Genomic DNA, 15,674 nt, shown 5'->3' with positions numbered 1-15,674 from the left:
AGTAAGTACTACAGCACCTGTCTCTGCACTGACAACTGACATTGCAGTTTCACTGCTCCTTAACCCAGCGAAGCGCCCACTTGAGCAGAAAAGGGTGAAACTGTCTTCCCCTGCTCACAGTTCTCAGTCCCATCCTCCATTGCATCTGCACAAACGTTCATGCAGCATGCCAGATCCCATTGCTTTCTGAGCAGGTTCCTTCAGATATTCTGCATGAATAGAATGTAATGTTTCAATACCAAATTTATTTATTTGACATTATGCAGGATTTTGATTATCCAGAGTGATGCACCCCTATACTGAAATTATAACACATGTATAATACAGCAATTTTAATATTCAGTTGTTTCACAATACAAACACGATTGCTATTACTGGTACCTACGTGTTTTCCATCACAGTTCTGTGTGTTCCCAATTGCTGGGAAAGAATAGGTGGGCTGTTCTCTTCAAACCTCATTTTGATGGTTGTTTAATTTTGGTAGTCCGTGTTGGGCTCAGCCAGCTATACACTTCTCCCATGCTGGTCTGGTTGGCTCAGGAAGATAATGCTTTCTACTGACCATCTTAGGGAAGACCATTTACACAAGCAGTTGACCTGCTCAACTGATACTGTTGAACTGTAGTTGATTAGCTATAAAAATGGCTACCTTCCACCCCCCTTTGTGTTAAGTTCATCTTCTACATAGGCACTGGGGGACATACTTAGTGGTCATGGTGGTTGATGGTTGGACTAGATGGCCTGAGAGGTCTTTTCTGACCTTACTGACTCTGTGATTCTATGATTTCTTCCCAATAGTTGTGGTCACTTCCTACACTCTTTCCTGAACTTCCTAAGAACATCATCTTTGCCTACCTCCTCTGAGCCTTCTTTCTTGGTTCTCGCTGTGTTCTTTTAGGTATAGGATGTTGTGCTGTGATATCAAACCAGGAATTGTGTTTTACAAAGTGAAGTTACACACATTTGTTCATTTTGAGAGCCTATGTTTTTTTCCCACAGATTCATGACAAAATCCATACTACACATTGTAGAGTGCAATAGTGTAGCAAGAAACTACATTATGATGAATATGAGCTATATTAAACACAGGAACAAAGATGTGGTGCTAACATACAGATGGCAGAGTTCAAAGCCTTCCAGTGCCTCTGTAGCCCTCTGTGTTGTCCTTGAACAACCATCCCCAAAGCTTTGGTTGTGGGAATGCTAAGCTTGCTCCCCAGAGCCATCACCACACGTGGGATAACGTGACGGCGACTTTCCAGTTGGTCCTGCAGAGATTAGGGCTGGGGAAAGGGCAGAGGAAAGGCAAGTACTGTGTCTTGAAATAAATGCAGGATCTAAGTATAACAAAGCTATCTGCTGGAAGCAGTGGGGCAGCTAACAGCCCTGCCCTTGGTCATGGCCCATGGGAGCTCTGCAGAGAGGAAGCAGTACCTCACTGTACCAGACACAGCACAGGAACATCTAGGGTAGAGCGCCATGGCTCCAGGCACTCACAGGCCCAAGTGTCAGAACTGTATTATTATTAAACAAAATGCACTTTCCTACTATCCTTTAAAGAAGACAACCTTATATCAACAAAAGGGTGAGTTATGGTGAGTTTGCTTGTAGTCCTAATCCTAATGGACTTCATGCTGTTGCCATTATTAGACAAGACTTTACCATGTGGGTGGAAGCCGAAAACCAGCCAAGAGTGAAGAGACAAATAAGAAACTATTTGAAGAATGGGGACTTCAAATGAGAGCCTTTGATGATTAATGCACTGCTGCTGCAGTCATGAGAACTGGGCCAGAAGTCAAAACTCTGAGCTGCCTTTCCTGTGGGGTTAGTGCTCCAGCTACAGAGCTAGAGCAAAGCTGTGATGTTTATAGAAGGAGACACAATCAATGATCCATACAAGACATGTAACAAGGCAATTACCTTGTCAAAATGACATGAGGAGGAGCAGCATATAGTAAAAAGAAAATAGGCTTTGGTGATGCTTTTTTTTCCTCATAAAAGTAGATTGAAGTAAGCAAGACATATTGGAGCTGGCGGTGTATTGTTTGGCAGCAGTTCAAAGCAAGGACCTTGCTCACACTTTTTGATGTGTGCACCTGCTATGTGCAAAAGGTAAAGGATGAGGGACACGGCGTCTTTGCACAGAATAAAGGGAGGAATTGCTTATTCCTCCTGAGTGACAGAGGATGCTCTGCACAGCCCAAGCATGGAAGAAACGTATTCAGGGAGCGTGTGAAACAGTGTGAAACTGCTGTATAAAATAACAAAATCCTGAGGTTTAATGCTGGTGGGTGTCCATACATAAAGGAATTATTTAAAAAAAACACACCCCATTCAGCTTCTCCTGGTATACAACAAAAAGACAACAGAGTTGTTTACAAAGACCATTCATGCGTGGTTAAGTTCACACAGAAATCTCCATTCAAGTGAAAGGTGAGGTGGGTGTGAGGATACCGCCTATGCTAAGCTACAGCTTCAAAGTCTTTTTTCTCAGCAGAAACTGCATCCGGAATGTAGTGCATTTCACCAATAAGTAGGAGTTCAGACAATTTTTAACTCATCTAATTATAGCTTATTTGTTATGATACTGTAATTAAGAGCATTGAGGCACTCTCATACATATGCCTAGATGAGCTTCTGGTGCCAAGATGAGCTGTTAGCAGCTATAAGTGCCCTTGTTATACACACTGCTAATTTAGGTGTAGTTAAAATACATATAAGGGCTCAGGCACCATAAGTGAGTCCCTGCAGGCAAAAAAGTCCCTGTGCATGAACAGTAGCTAGAAGCCTGGCCCAGAGCGAGAGCAATGCATGCCAGCTTCAACCTATGGAGATTTATGCTAATATACTTCATTTCTCACTTCCAACAGGAAATAAGAGCACAAACAGTTTATTTCCATGGTTGAAATGATGCCTGGCAACTCACTGAATGGCAGTAGAAAGGACTTTCTGAGTTCCAGCTGTTTCCCTCTGTCCCAGTGAAGCCCTACCAGAGACAAAAGGGTCTGGGGACATCCCTGCACAGCAATCCCCACACTGGAGCTGGATGCAGCAGGAACTGAGCCACAGCAACTGCTCAGAAATGTTTGGTCCTTACCGTGTTTTATTGAAATATGTGACAACAAGGAGACCTTCAGGCAGGAACCTGACAAGAGCTGAAGGCTCATGAAATCTGGGATTGCAGAGCTGAAGGAAAATAAACCTAACGATACTTAATATCTTTCTTAAAAACAAAACAAAGCAGCCAGAGAAACAAACTCCTGCAAGCCTACAGCTTTGTCACACTCCAGGAGATAATCACACATTACACGAGTTATTTGCCTTGCAGTTCTGCAACACTCAACTGCCAGTTTCAGTGTATCCGGGCTCCTTCAGCCAGCTTCTCAGAGTGCAGAAAAGAAGTTGTGGTTTCTGTTTCAAAACACAAGAGCAGTCTGAGGTTGGATATATGCTGCTACAGCTTTCCATTTTAGAAAGTCAATGCATAAGATTACTCCAATAATAAAATTAGAAGATGGTAGGCCAATAATACTGAATCTCCACCTTTTGAATGAGAAAAAGGCAATTATAAGAATTGCATACCATAGAGAATTTTTAATAATTGATCAGATAAGAACATGGTATATACAGTTAGTAAATAATAACAATACAGCTATTAGACATATTGATGCAGGTAAGTTGAGAATAGAACCCTTTACCTCAGAAATCACTGAAAAGATTAACCTTACGTGCAAAAGACAAAACTGTCCCAAAAGAGGAACTTAGTTTAATATGTACTTATGCTAGAGAAATAAAGACAAAGAAAAAAGAAAAAAAACCAACATCATCAAGAACTGGGTGTCATAATCCCAATGCATTCATAAAAGTTGCTGCTCTTATGTGTAGATCTACTACTCTTCCTCTCTGAGTAGTCAACAAGCAAGCCACAGAGACAGCGCATTGGGTGTGCAGAGAACTCATCTCCTGGGAAGAAGATATGCAGAAGGCAGTTTTGTGTGCTGAGGATTCAATGTCTTGCAACCAGGGAGGGAGGCCTAAAGCTGGTCTGCACGGTGATTCCAGAATAAAACAGGCTATTAAAATCACACACAGTAGTTCTAGAGGATAAATGTACAGATATAATGGTTTTCTTTAAGGGAGAAGATCTTTTGTAAATACAACAGATTAAAAAGGGAGAGGAACTGTAGCAGAACTTAAGGGCTGTCAGGAAACAGCCTACTCAATAAGATGGCTGCAGTAATGACCTAATATTTAATGATGGTTCAGGTAAGAGGTGGTGGCACAAATTTTAGCAGCAGGGCAATTTGAATGGATTTAATACTTGAAAAATTAATTAAAATCTAATACATGAAAAATTCCAAAAAGGAACAACAACCATTCAGACTTATGTATGTGCTCTAGATAATTTAGAGTATTTACAAAAATACTTTTGCCTGCCTCTTTTGCATGAAGATGGTACGATTTGCTCTTAGCTCTAAGCAGTGGGTCAGTATTTTCTCTCAACAACAGAATTATCTCAAACGGTTTACACTGGCTATGGTTAAAGAGAAGTGGACAGGGAGCACGGCACACAGACAGGATCACATCCCTCTCAGAGGTACAGTCACTGATGTTTTCTACCTGAGGTTATGTGGGAGCACACCCGATTGCCTGTGCTCTCTGTAAAGCAAGTCTCCAACCGGCAGGACTGATTATCCAGGCAATAAGGAGTGAATGTCTGGAGATGTTTGGTGAACTGCCTTTTTGAAACTGGGAAAACAAACCATTCCTAGGGCTTTGAGGTCAAATAGGTGTCTCGGATGGTAAATGATCCAGTATCTGTATCAACCTTATCTCAGCAGTGAGGACAACCCACTTCACCTCCTCATTCTCTTATTCTCTGTTTTTCACTCTTTCATTCCTTCACTTCCTATGGAAAGCTGTCTTAGCCTACAGCCATCTATAAGGAAGCCTAACAAAAAGTTACATTCGTGTTTCCCCTTCCCAAACAAATGCTGTCTAAAGCTGCTCCTCTTAACCAGTACATCTGAGACTTTCAGTGGAAATAGAGGTGTACTCCTACCAGCTCTGCTATACTGAGTGATGTAACAAGTCCAGATGCCATTCCCACTAGTTTTGAGTAGAGATAGTAATGAAAGATAAAGCAGACAGGCTGCAGTGGACTGTGATGTTGTTTTGGAAGAATAAATGTTGTTTGAAGGATTAGATGTTGCAATCCATACAGTAAGCCAACAAAAAGATCCCATAAAAGGAACAGTCAAGGAGTAAGCATCCTGTTACTAACATAAAATAATGCAGTTCATCCTTTGATTGCAGTTCCAATTAGGGCTGAGATGATCCTCTGCACTCCCATCCCACATCCCACTCCCTCCATCAACCAGCAAGACTCCATACAGGCTCAGTGCCTTATGCCCCACTAGAGGCTGGATTTGCACCAGACAAAGGCACGCTTTGAGCAGTTTTGAAAATCAGATGCCTCTGACTGCCATTTCTAATGCAGGACCAACTGGTGCAGAATGACGTGTGGGCACTGCCTACACAGCTAGCTGAGTATGTGTGCCTCTTGGTTAACTGACTGTTCTTTTCCTTGTGTCTTATCTTCATTACTTTTGTAACTACCTGCTCCTTTATTACTTGCTCATCAGAAACACCTTTAACGTCTCCTATTGACAGTGACAGCCATCTAGCAGTGTCACAGGGGGAAAACAGCTAGTGTACAGTGGCAAGATCCCCAGGGCTTGTTATTTTCTAAGCTCAGGGCAATCGAAGCTTAGCAGCCAACTGACGACACCAAAGAAAAATGCATGTAACTAAGATAAGCAGCATTGACAAGAGTGGATTTTCCCCAAATTTTCTCTCTGACATGCAGCACTGTGAGAGAGAAAAGCATACTATCAACAACAGCATAGAAAACTTTCCAATTATTTAACATATGTTCTGTTTGGCTAGAAATGAAACATTTTGCTATCGCAGGACACCATCTGTTCTGCCTCTGGGGTAAGCCTGGCTCTTAACATACATCACAGGTTTGCTGAGTTGATACAGTCTTAGAAAATAATCATTTACCTACAGCACTGAACACTGAAGGGAGATATAAGAACAGGAAATGCAGGAAAGTAACTTGCTAATACGAAATGCATGAAATTGGATTAGAAATATGGGGCAGAACCTTGTCTCCAGTCTTGCATGGGAGAATTTTGCCCTTGATGGCAGAAAGCAAAAGCACTCTCAAAAGTTACAGCAGTTGGTAACACAATCATCCCTCAGAATAGAGCCAGTGTGTTCACACCAGTTCTGTGCTGAAGTCTCAAACCCTCAGCTTCGCCCTGCCACTTTTTATAGTGCCTGCCAAGTAAGGAACTGACAAGAAAACCCCATCCAGAAGTTTTCTGCACAACAATCAAGTAATCAAAAGACTTAGACAAAATTTTACAGCATAAATCATTTGTGCTTTGCACAGAAGAAATTGCCATATTCTGAGCAAAGAGATACTGAAACTCCATGCCTGGTTCTTTAGTCTGGTGTTTGATTTAAAGTGAACAGTAATCATATACCACTTATCTCACTGATAAAAAACATGGGACTGCCACAGTCAGCCTGGACAGAAGCCAAAGCAAACTCAAGCAGAACTGAGAATTTGAATTGAGATGACTGTCACAAGTGATGGTTGTTCATTCAAATCAAGAAAAATTGATTTGTTTCAAATCTCAGTGGGGACCTCTTCATTATAATGTGCATGATGAACCACTACTAAATATGCATGGCATGGATATCTAGTTGATTTTAGAAAAGTTCTGGTTCCTCACCTCCCCCGTCCCCCAGAAAAAAAAGAAAAAGAGATGTAGGCTTGTTTCCCTGCAATGCACACTTCCATCACTTTATCCAGGCTAATTTCAAGCAAAACACCAATGGACCTTTTACTCCAAACTCTTTATGCAGTGCTAAAGCTCACTGACTCTCAGTTCTACTTATGGCTGTTCCAGCTGTTGCCCTCCTATCTGCATTCTCAAGCACTAGCAGCTTTTTAGCCTGCTCTCTTTGCTTATCATTGCAAAAGTAGCAAGTTGGTTTAGTGAGGACAACTGTGTCTGCTGAGGCCCCTTGTCATCTCTGCTGCAGATACCTAGGATGAGCCATTCATGGCTCAGCTTTTCACAGTCCTCAGCATTCTGCCTCTTCTCTCAGGACTACGATAGACCTGAGACGCACATAAATCCCCTGGTCGGGGACCTCTGGATGAAATAAGTTATCCAAATGCAAGGCATAAATTGCATTATATGCCTGTCCTTGCTATCTTTCTGTCTGAATCCTCGATAATGTTTAATTGTCTCTCTTCTGAACTCCAGCCTCATCGATCCCGCTCTGATAACGAGGTCTATGAAGTCCATCCTGAGCAAACACACTGATAGCATTTCCATCAGCACTCAGCAGTGAGGCCAAGGGTGATGTTTTCACTTGTGGAAAACTTGCAGATTTTCTAACAAAACACTAAGGAATCCAAGACTCAGTACATACGCAGCCCAAAACGACACTGGCCTGCCCCTAACTCCTCGCTCGGTGATAAAACTACTCAGCAAATTTAAAACTCTTAAAACATGAACAAACAACCCATTTGTTTACTTAGTTCTCCTAACAGGGTTATTCTGAAACAAAGCTTCCTATGCCACGACCTTGTTCTTATTTTCTGACTGATAAGAGCACAAGAACTTTAGAGAGGTCAGGTGAGGAAAAGAAGCAGCTGATCAGGGAGGTGGTACCACGCTGGCAATGCCCAAATTCTCCAGCTTCATCTTCCCTCCTGTGCTGGCCACATCTCAGGCAGGAAGAAAGGAACTCTCTTCCATGCAGGGTACTGCTCGCCTTCCAGCCTGGCCCTTGTGTTGGCATTCCCAGTGTTCTGCTTCATCTCCTCTTGCATCTGAAGTTGCAGAGGCTGTTATTTATTTTTAAACTACCAGGTTGAGTCTTAATTATTTAAGCATCTTCCAGATATAGAAAGCTGTTTTGGCTGTGAAAGTAACACTCAGTGCAATCATATCACATCAATAAACCATGGAAATAAATGTGTACACCTGTTGGGAAGCAACTTTATTTAAAGCTCATTTAAAAGTCCAGGTCAGATTTACAGATGTGAAAAGACCCAACGTTGTTCACATTTCAATAAGCACATGGCATTTTAGCTCAAGTGAGAAAAAAAAAAAATGGGACTTGCACCTCATCCCACTGACTTTGTTAGGAGCAAGATGGCTTTATTTCCCCTGAAACCAGAAGGAACACCTCTGTGGCACCCAAAATGAAAGCCTTGGCAAGAGGCCTTCCGACAGGTGTACTCACTTCAGAGTTGTGCTAGCTTTCATTTTAATTCTGAAGTGCTAAAACTTAATAGGTAAGGACAGCTGTGAATGCTCATGCCTTATTGCAAACTGTTACAAAGGCTCACATCACACATGCAAAGATCATACAGGGGCTCTGTTTCTTCAGAGAGAAAGGGAAATGGGAAACTTGGGTTTCAAAAGCAAAACCTGTACATTCTTAGTAACTAGGATCAAGAAATAAGGTAACACAACATTACGGTGTGGCCACAATGTCCAGTTTGGAGAAATAATTTTTTTATGTCCAATCTTAGGTAGGGTTTTTTTTTTTTTCTGCTCACACTGGGCAAACAAACAATTAAAACGTTACCTGATAGTATCACCCTAGGGAATTGCTTGCACATTGGAGTCAAACCAGGCCAGCCCTACACGCAACATGCTGCACAGGCTAAATGGCCATAGACATAGGACCGGTGAATTACTACAGAAGAAGAGCTACTGGCTGGCAAGGTTAGCTATCATTTGCATTGATAGCTTCATCTGTACAGCCTTTTCTTACAGTCAGAGGGAAAAAAAGATCCTTACTCATCCAGCTCTCTAAAATTGCTGACTGTGCAATTCAGTGCTGCCTTTGAGCACTAATCTTCGATCTTGAGTACAGCTCAAGAAAATGCTGCTCTATTCCTCTCCTTAGTGAAGCAAAGCTGCATTTTATTTATGTAACATTTTCACTAAACTAGCAAAGAGGTGGAGCAAAGTCAAAGAAAAAAAAAAAAAAAGGAAAAAAAAGACAAGGAAAAAGCCATCTCTCTTCCAGCATGAGAGAGTATGAACAGCAGCCTGACTGGAAAAGAAATGGGCTGCTGACTAAACTCTGGCCACAGTGACCCCAGGCTCCCCGCGGTTGCCTGGTATGGGTTGTCAGCAGCCAGTGGAAGTAGGAACAGTCTGGGGTAGGTTCTTCACTGAATGTGCCGCATGTTGGAGAGAAGCCAACGAGAATGTGTTAGGATTCCTTCCTCAAACATTTGACACAATCAGGACAGGCTTAGAATATATATCTACATTACACAGCAGAGTCAGGGTTTTATTATAGAATCAAGATAAGATCTCGCCTTATTTACCACACACACCGCTTCCATTCAAATACATTATTATGTTGCAAAGCCTTTTATTCCAAACATAGCGAACAGATCAACAGAACCTACCTGCAACCTTTAATTTAGGCTTGTGGCTCACCTCATTATGGCAGTCTTTAATTACATTATCCCATATTGTTTTTCACTGGGATGGAAAATGCTCACTTAATCAGCAGCCTCTCAATATTTTGTTTAATCCTCAGGAGTCAGTGTGGAGGCTCAACTTGTTGGGCACAGCTGGAAGCAGCTGGACTTCCTGCTGGGCTCCCTATGGGCTCTCTGCATTGAGTGCCAAGTGCTGCCATCCCACTCTATGCCCTTGAAGTCAACCTGACACCACAAAACCATAGAATAATTGAATCATTAAGGATGGATAAGACCTTTAAGATCATTTAGTCCAGCCATCAATCCAGCACAGCCATCCCCACCATGCACACTATGTCCCTCAGTGCCACATCAACACATTTCTTGAACACCTCCAGGGACGGTGACTCCAGCACCACCCCAGGCAGCCCATTCCAGTGCCTCACTGCCCTTTCTGAGAAGAAATTTTTCCTAATATCCAACCTGAACCTCCTCTGGTGCCACTCAAGGCCATTCCATCTCATCCTATCGCTGTTACCAGGGATGAGAAGCTGGCCCCGCTCCTCACCATAACCTCCTTTCAGGTAGTTGTAGAGAGCAATAAGGTTTCCCCTGAGCCTCCTCTGCTCCGGACTAAACAACCCAGTTCCCTCAGCTGCTCCCCATAAGACTTGTGCTCCAGACCCTGCACAGCCTTGTTGTCCTTTGGACACGCTCCAGGGCCTCCATGTCCTTCTTGTGGTGAGGGGCCCACAGCTGAACACAGCACTCGAGGTGCAGCCTCCTGAGTGCTGAACACAGAGGGATGGTCACCTCCCTGCTGGCAACACCACTGCTGACACACACCAGGATGCCATTGGCCTTCTTGGCCACCTGGGCACACTGCTGGCTTACGTTCAGCCCACTGTTCCCTAAATCCTTTGCCTCTGCGCAGCCTGCCACGCCACACTGGGGCCATTCTGCCCCAATCCTGTATGAATTCATGGGGTCCTTGTGATCACCAACCCACTGCACACCCACGAGGCCAACCCAGGCACCCTCAAAATGGCGGCACGACCGCTCCCAAAACTTGCACCACAGCCAAGGCCTCCTCCGGCCATGATGTCACACCGCGCCCCCTCCCGCCCCCCACTCCGCCACCCTTCGCACCATCGTTACGTCACGATCAGCCCATGGGGGGAGGGACCGGGGAAGGACGCGGGGCGGTGGAGCCCCACCGCTCCGCCCCCGCCTCCGCCCCCGTCGTCCCGCAGCGTGCCAGAGCCGGCCGGTGCCGCCGCCGCCCGCAGCCTGCCGCGCCGTCAGGTAGGGCCGCCGGGCTGTGGTGCGGTCGTGCGTGCCCGGGAGGAAGAGGTGCCGGAAGGGCGTGGGGTGGTCGGTGTGGCGGCGGCTGGGCTGGGGGCGGCAGCCGTGCGGGGGGCTGCGGGCGGCGGGGGCTGAACCGGGTTTTTTCCCCCCAAATCGCTTTCCGAAGAGCATGATGCAATCCGGCATTGCCATGGCTACTGCAGCTTCGCGAGCCCCCCTTCCCGCTCCGCGGTGGGGAAGCGGGTCCTTGCGTGCTGTGCGGGGAGGGTGAAAAAAAAAAAAAAGAATTAAAGAACAAAACAAAACGTGGAATCAAAAGCGTTGGCGGCGGAGCTATAACGGGAACGGCGGGGCCGCGGGGGCGGCGTCCGCGCTTCGTGCCCCGCGGAAGTGGATCGGAGCATCCCGAGCCCCGCGCGGCTCGGGGGCGCTGCCGGGCCGCTGGGGGGGGGCGGCGGGTGGGGCGGCGCGACGGGACGGGAACGGGATGCGGCCACGTGCCGTGGGCTCTGCCGAAAACTTCCCCGCGTCGCCGCCGTGCCGCCGCGCTCCGTCTCGACAGCGTGCCGCGTGGGGCCGTGGGGGGCGGGGGGTGCCTCCGGGGATCTCCCCGTCCGCAGACAAAGGCGGCTCTGCGGGGCCGAGCTCTCCCGCCGGGCACCGCTGCTTGCTCGGCACGACGGGCTCCGGCCGGATGCAGAAGACGGACTGATGTACCGCTCCGGCTGCGGGAGGCTGGAGGTGCCGGCGGTGCCCCGGCGGCGTATCGGGCACCTCTGTGGAAAACGCAGGCGGAGAGCTCGGCCCGGCCGCCGGGGATGGTGAGGAGGTAAAAACAACACGAGAAAAAGGCGCGGGTGCTGTTGTATTTAGGATGCTTCCGAACAGGAAGTCTCGAAACCGCTCCGTGCAAACGACACACGCCCTGCAGCTGGAGCCAGGCGAGGGGGAGCTCGGGCTGCTCGGCTGGGCACGGCCATTCGCCCGAGTCCGCTCCCAGGGTAAGGCAGCGCCCGACCTGCCGCCGGCCCTGCGACGGAGGCTTTGCCGCCGGGAAGCAGCGCGGATTCGTGTTGCAGGCAGAGAGAAAGGGGGTTTGTTTGTTTTTAATGCCAAGTCATGAATAGCACCGGAGGGTTTGGTGATCTAACGTAGGCATTCCAGCCTAAGCCTGCCTCGTTCCTTTGCCTGAGGGTTTGTTGGAAGGGTTCACGGCTCGTGCTGGGTGCTGGTGTGCCCTCGCTGCCAGGAGCAGCAGCACAAACAGCACCAGGGCTGTAAGCCTGCAGCGCACAGCGTTATGTACTGCTATTCAGGAAGGAAGGCCAGAGCTTCTTCTAAAGCGTGTGTGTATCTGGGCTGCAGTAGTCATAATCTATTGCTGGAGCAGCAGATAACCAAAGCATGTTCCAGAATGGGACCATTTTGCTGGCTGGGGTGTCTGTTGGCAGGCACGGATGAAGGGTTTCCCTTGAAACTTGCATGCCTGTGGATGGCTGGGCTTGGCGTGCTGGAAATGCCTGCCAGCTTTCTGCACGTGTCAAAGAAAGCTCTGCACCAAGGTTAGTAATGGGTTTGCCACATCAAAGATGCCAACCAACAAAGCTCATGGGTCCAGGACGCTGTAAAACATGCCAGAATTTGGGATCTTGTGCTGGATTTCTTGCACAAGTAATGCGTGCTGGAAGCACTTCGGGGTTTCTTTGTGTGTTTTTTTGTCCATAATAAGCAAAGGAAATGGTAAGTGGACTAAGCTAGGGGGCATGGTATTGGAGACGTGGTTTAGTGGGTACAGTGGTGATGAATTGATGGTTGGACTACATGGTCCTAGAAGTCTTTTCCAGCCTTAATAATTCTATGTATATGTATATTATACTCAGTATTTTAGCATTCAGAAGCAATCAGAGAGCAGTCATGAAGTTAATGGGTCACAGAGCTTTGTCTTGGAAGTTCAGGATGAGTTGCTCTGTTTGTTCCACTGTGGTCATACTCATTTAAAAAGCAGTCACACTTTGTGTAGTTTGGTTTACTTTCTGTATCAGCAGTTGATTTCTTAGAATGAAACTCACGTGTATCTGTAACATAAATAGAGCATCGTTAGGGGTATTCAGCTGATGTGCTGTCTGACTGACCTTTAGGTATACTTAGTGCAGTATTTCAGTAAGCTGTTGTCTTCACGTTTCTCAGGAAGAATTCCTCACTGCATTCCTTGCCCATAGAACAGTCAGAGCTGAAATTAAATATTTTGAATTCTCTCATCTTATCTGTTCTTTCCACATTGACCTTCATTTTATGTTGATTGCAAGAGGCATTAAATTGGAGAAAATACAGTTAACAGAGCAACAACAGAAAAATCTATCTGTCTGTTGGAAAGAATACTGTGAGTTTGGCAGGCTCCTGTACAGGAACTTCAATTGCTCATTCTTGTGCAGCTTTTTGGAAAGACTTTTGAAGGTTCTGATTTTTGGACACAGATCTGACCATTGTAGGTTTCCAAACTGCTGTGGTGTTCCTGTTTGAGTTGTCACACGTGGGAAGCCCAGCACTGAGCTGTCGGTGAGCACGTTCTTTGTAAGTGCTGTTCTGCTGGTAACTGGTTAATTGCTTTCACACAGCAAACAGATCTCATTCCTTTACCTTCCTCATTTTTGGGCCACAGACGTTGCAACACGAAACACTTCTGTGGCTGTAGAGCTCAAAATATCCACCAGGGTACAGCAACATGGCATTGCTCAAATACAAGAGTGATTTGCAAGGCCAAAACAATTCCTGCCCTTGCTGTCTCCTACCTGTCTTCTACTGGTCTCAGCACTACTTGAAGGAGTGAGTCTCTAGAGCAGTGACTGTGCAGGAGAGCAGCTGGGAGGCATTCCAGCTGTCATTATTGCTGTCAGCTTGCTGCCTGGTCAGAGGTACCTGCCTCTGAGGGAAGAAGCCAAGCTGCTCTTGTCTTATGCAGAGTTGTCTGCTCAAGTGGGCAGCGCTGGAGAGGCTCCCTCAAACCTGCCTGTTGTTTCACTGCTGACGAGTAGAAGCACATGGAATCGTAGATGGTGTGGGTCAGAAGAGACCTTAAAGACAGTCCCTTTCCAACACACTTGCTGTGGGCAGGGTTGCCACCCACTAATCAGGCTGCCCAGGCTCTATCCAGCCTGCATTGAACACCTCCAGGGAATACTTCTGCAAATGGTGTGCTATCCTGAGATGTTTCACAGACTGTTTCCTTTTCAAAGCTCCTGAATTCCATTAGAGATTTGCCAGTTCTTTGTATAGGTCACGAAGACACCTATTTATTCTGATGCTTTTTGCAGTAAGCTTCCCTGAGCAACCAGTCAATTTGCTCATTTTGTCTTCTCAATCTGTCCTCCTTCATTGCTGTATCTAGAATTGGCCTGATACATGTGAGTGCTTTTGAGGCTGTTGGCCTCAGCTCCAGCAGAAACATTCTCCTGCTTTTACAATGTACCAAATTATATCCTTCCAGGACATAACATATGCTTCTGAAAGCTGTATAATAGACTTCAGAAATTGATGCTTACTGTGTGCCACTCAGACTCCAAAACATTTCACAAAACTGACAACAATCCTTGTAATCTGTAGCTGTTTTGTCATGTACAGTGTAGTCTCTAATTGGTTTTGTGATTCCTAAGTGCATTAACAGCCCACAGATTCCTGCACTTCAAAGGATTTATGCATGGTAGCATCAGAAACAGTTTTTCCCTTAGAGATTGCATACATTTGTCCACACCCAGACAAATCGAGAGAGTAAGTAAGGAACTCTGTAGAATTTAGGCTGTTTGAAATCTTGCTTCCAGATCAGTTGCTTTTCTTTGTTCAAACAAATTATCAAATCACACAAATGCTGCCTTGAATCTTGCTGCCAACGTACCTCATAGTTGCAGTGGACCGTATGCAGTGGCTCTGTTGAAATTGATCTTATTTCCTCAAATGTACTGCCATGGTTTTTCTGTTTGTATTTTGGTGTTTGGGACGCGTTATTGTACAGGGTAAATAAGAGCACAGGAACAAACTTGCCCAAAGTATGTGACCTGTGAATGCTCCCCCAGTGCGGTCAGCATGCTGAAGAATTATTTCATTTCCTCGCTGAGATGGTTGACTCACACAAAGCACCAAGCGCTGAGGAAGCACGATGGCAGTTCAGCAGATTCCCTTACCAGGTGCACAGCTCTGCAGATGTGTGCTGCTCCGTGGAGCTGTCACTTCTCCAAGAACAAATGAATCATGCTACTAATGCTGAACTCACTGTTGTAAACTAGGGTCGGGTCTCAACATCCCAGTGCATCGGGATATTTTGCATGCCTGTGTTAAAGCATTATTGGCTACATAGGTTATGCTTTGCTGATTCCATCCTAATGGTGTCTGTGAATTTACACTGTCATTTACACAGAGCAACTGTCCTTGTTCTGCTACCTCTTCCAGGTGCTCCCCTCTCCCCCTGGTGACCTTGGCAAAACCGTTACTCTTCTTGCCAGCTGTATTTGCATTGACTGGAGGATAACTGCTTCCTTCCCCTTGCAAATCGAGGCTCTCTGCTGTGAAAGAAATGCCATAGGCTTGAGTTCAAATAGCACACGAGTGTTCAGGGAAGCTGATAGATGTTTCTGTTGGTGTCATGACATTAGGGATGTTACCAGTAATAGACCAAAACTAACAGGTTTTGAGTTGCACAATATGGTGTTTAAGCTTATTAGACTAAAAAACACATCATGGTATCCTATGGCTTTAGGCCACATGTATAACTACTTAGTTCATAAACATTCAAATTTGCAGGTGCCTTATTTCCCAATGCTTTTTTAAAATTTTTTTTTTA

The 15,674-nt window shown here is 45.7% G+C and overlaps 1 protein-coding gene across 2 annotated transcripts in view; it reads left to right on the top strand.

Moving 5' to 3' along the window:
* The first annotated feature begins 10,803 nt into the window (after nucleotides 1-10,803).
* The window catches only part of ELOVL5 (ELOVL fatty acid elongase 5), a 37,899-nt gene continuing 33,028 nt past the window's right edge, over nucleotides 10,804-15,674 (top strand). Inside the window, exon 1 of one of the 2 annotated variants that reach the window (XM_042886428.1) lies at nucleotides 10,804-10,840. The gene's annotated coding sequence lies outside the window, so the exon portion shown is untranslated. Of the gene's footprint in view, nucleotides 10,841-11,529; nucleotides 11,673-15,674 lie in introns of those variants that run through there. The other variant, XM_042886434.1, reaches the window with a different exon arrangement.

Source organism: Lagopus leucura, unplaced genomic scaffold (genome assembly GCF_019238085.1).
Source record: "Lagopus leucura isolate 7727_CA_CO unplaced genomic scaffold, USGS_WTPT01 Super-Scaffold_73, whole genome shotgun sequence".
NCBI lineage: Eukaryota > Metazoa > Chordata > Aves > Galliformes > Phasianidae > Lagopus > Lagopus leucura.
Note: the sequence above shows the minus strand (reverse complement) of the source record. Positions and strands in the feature narration are given on the sequence as shown.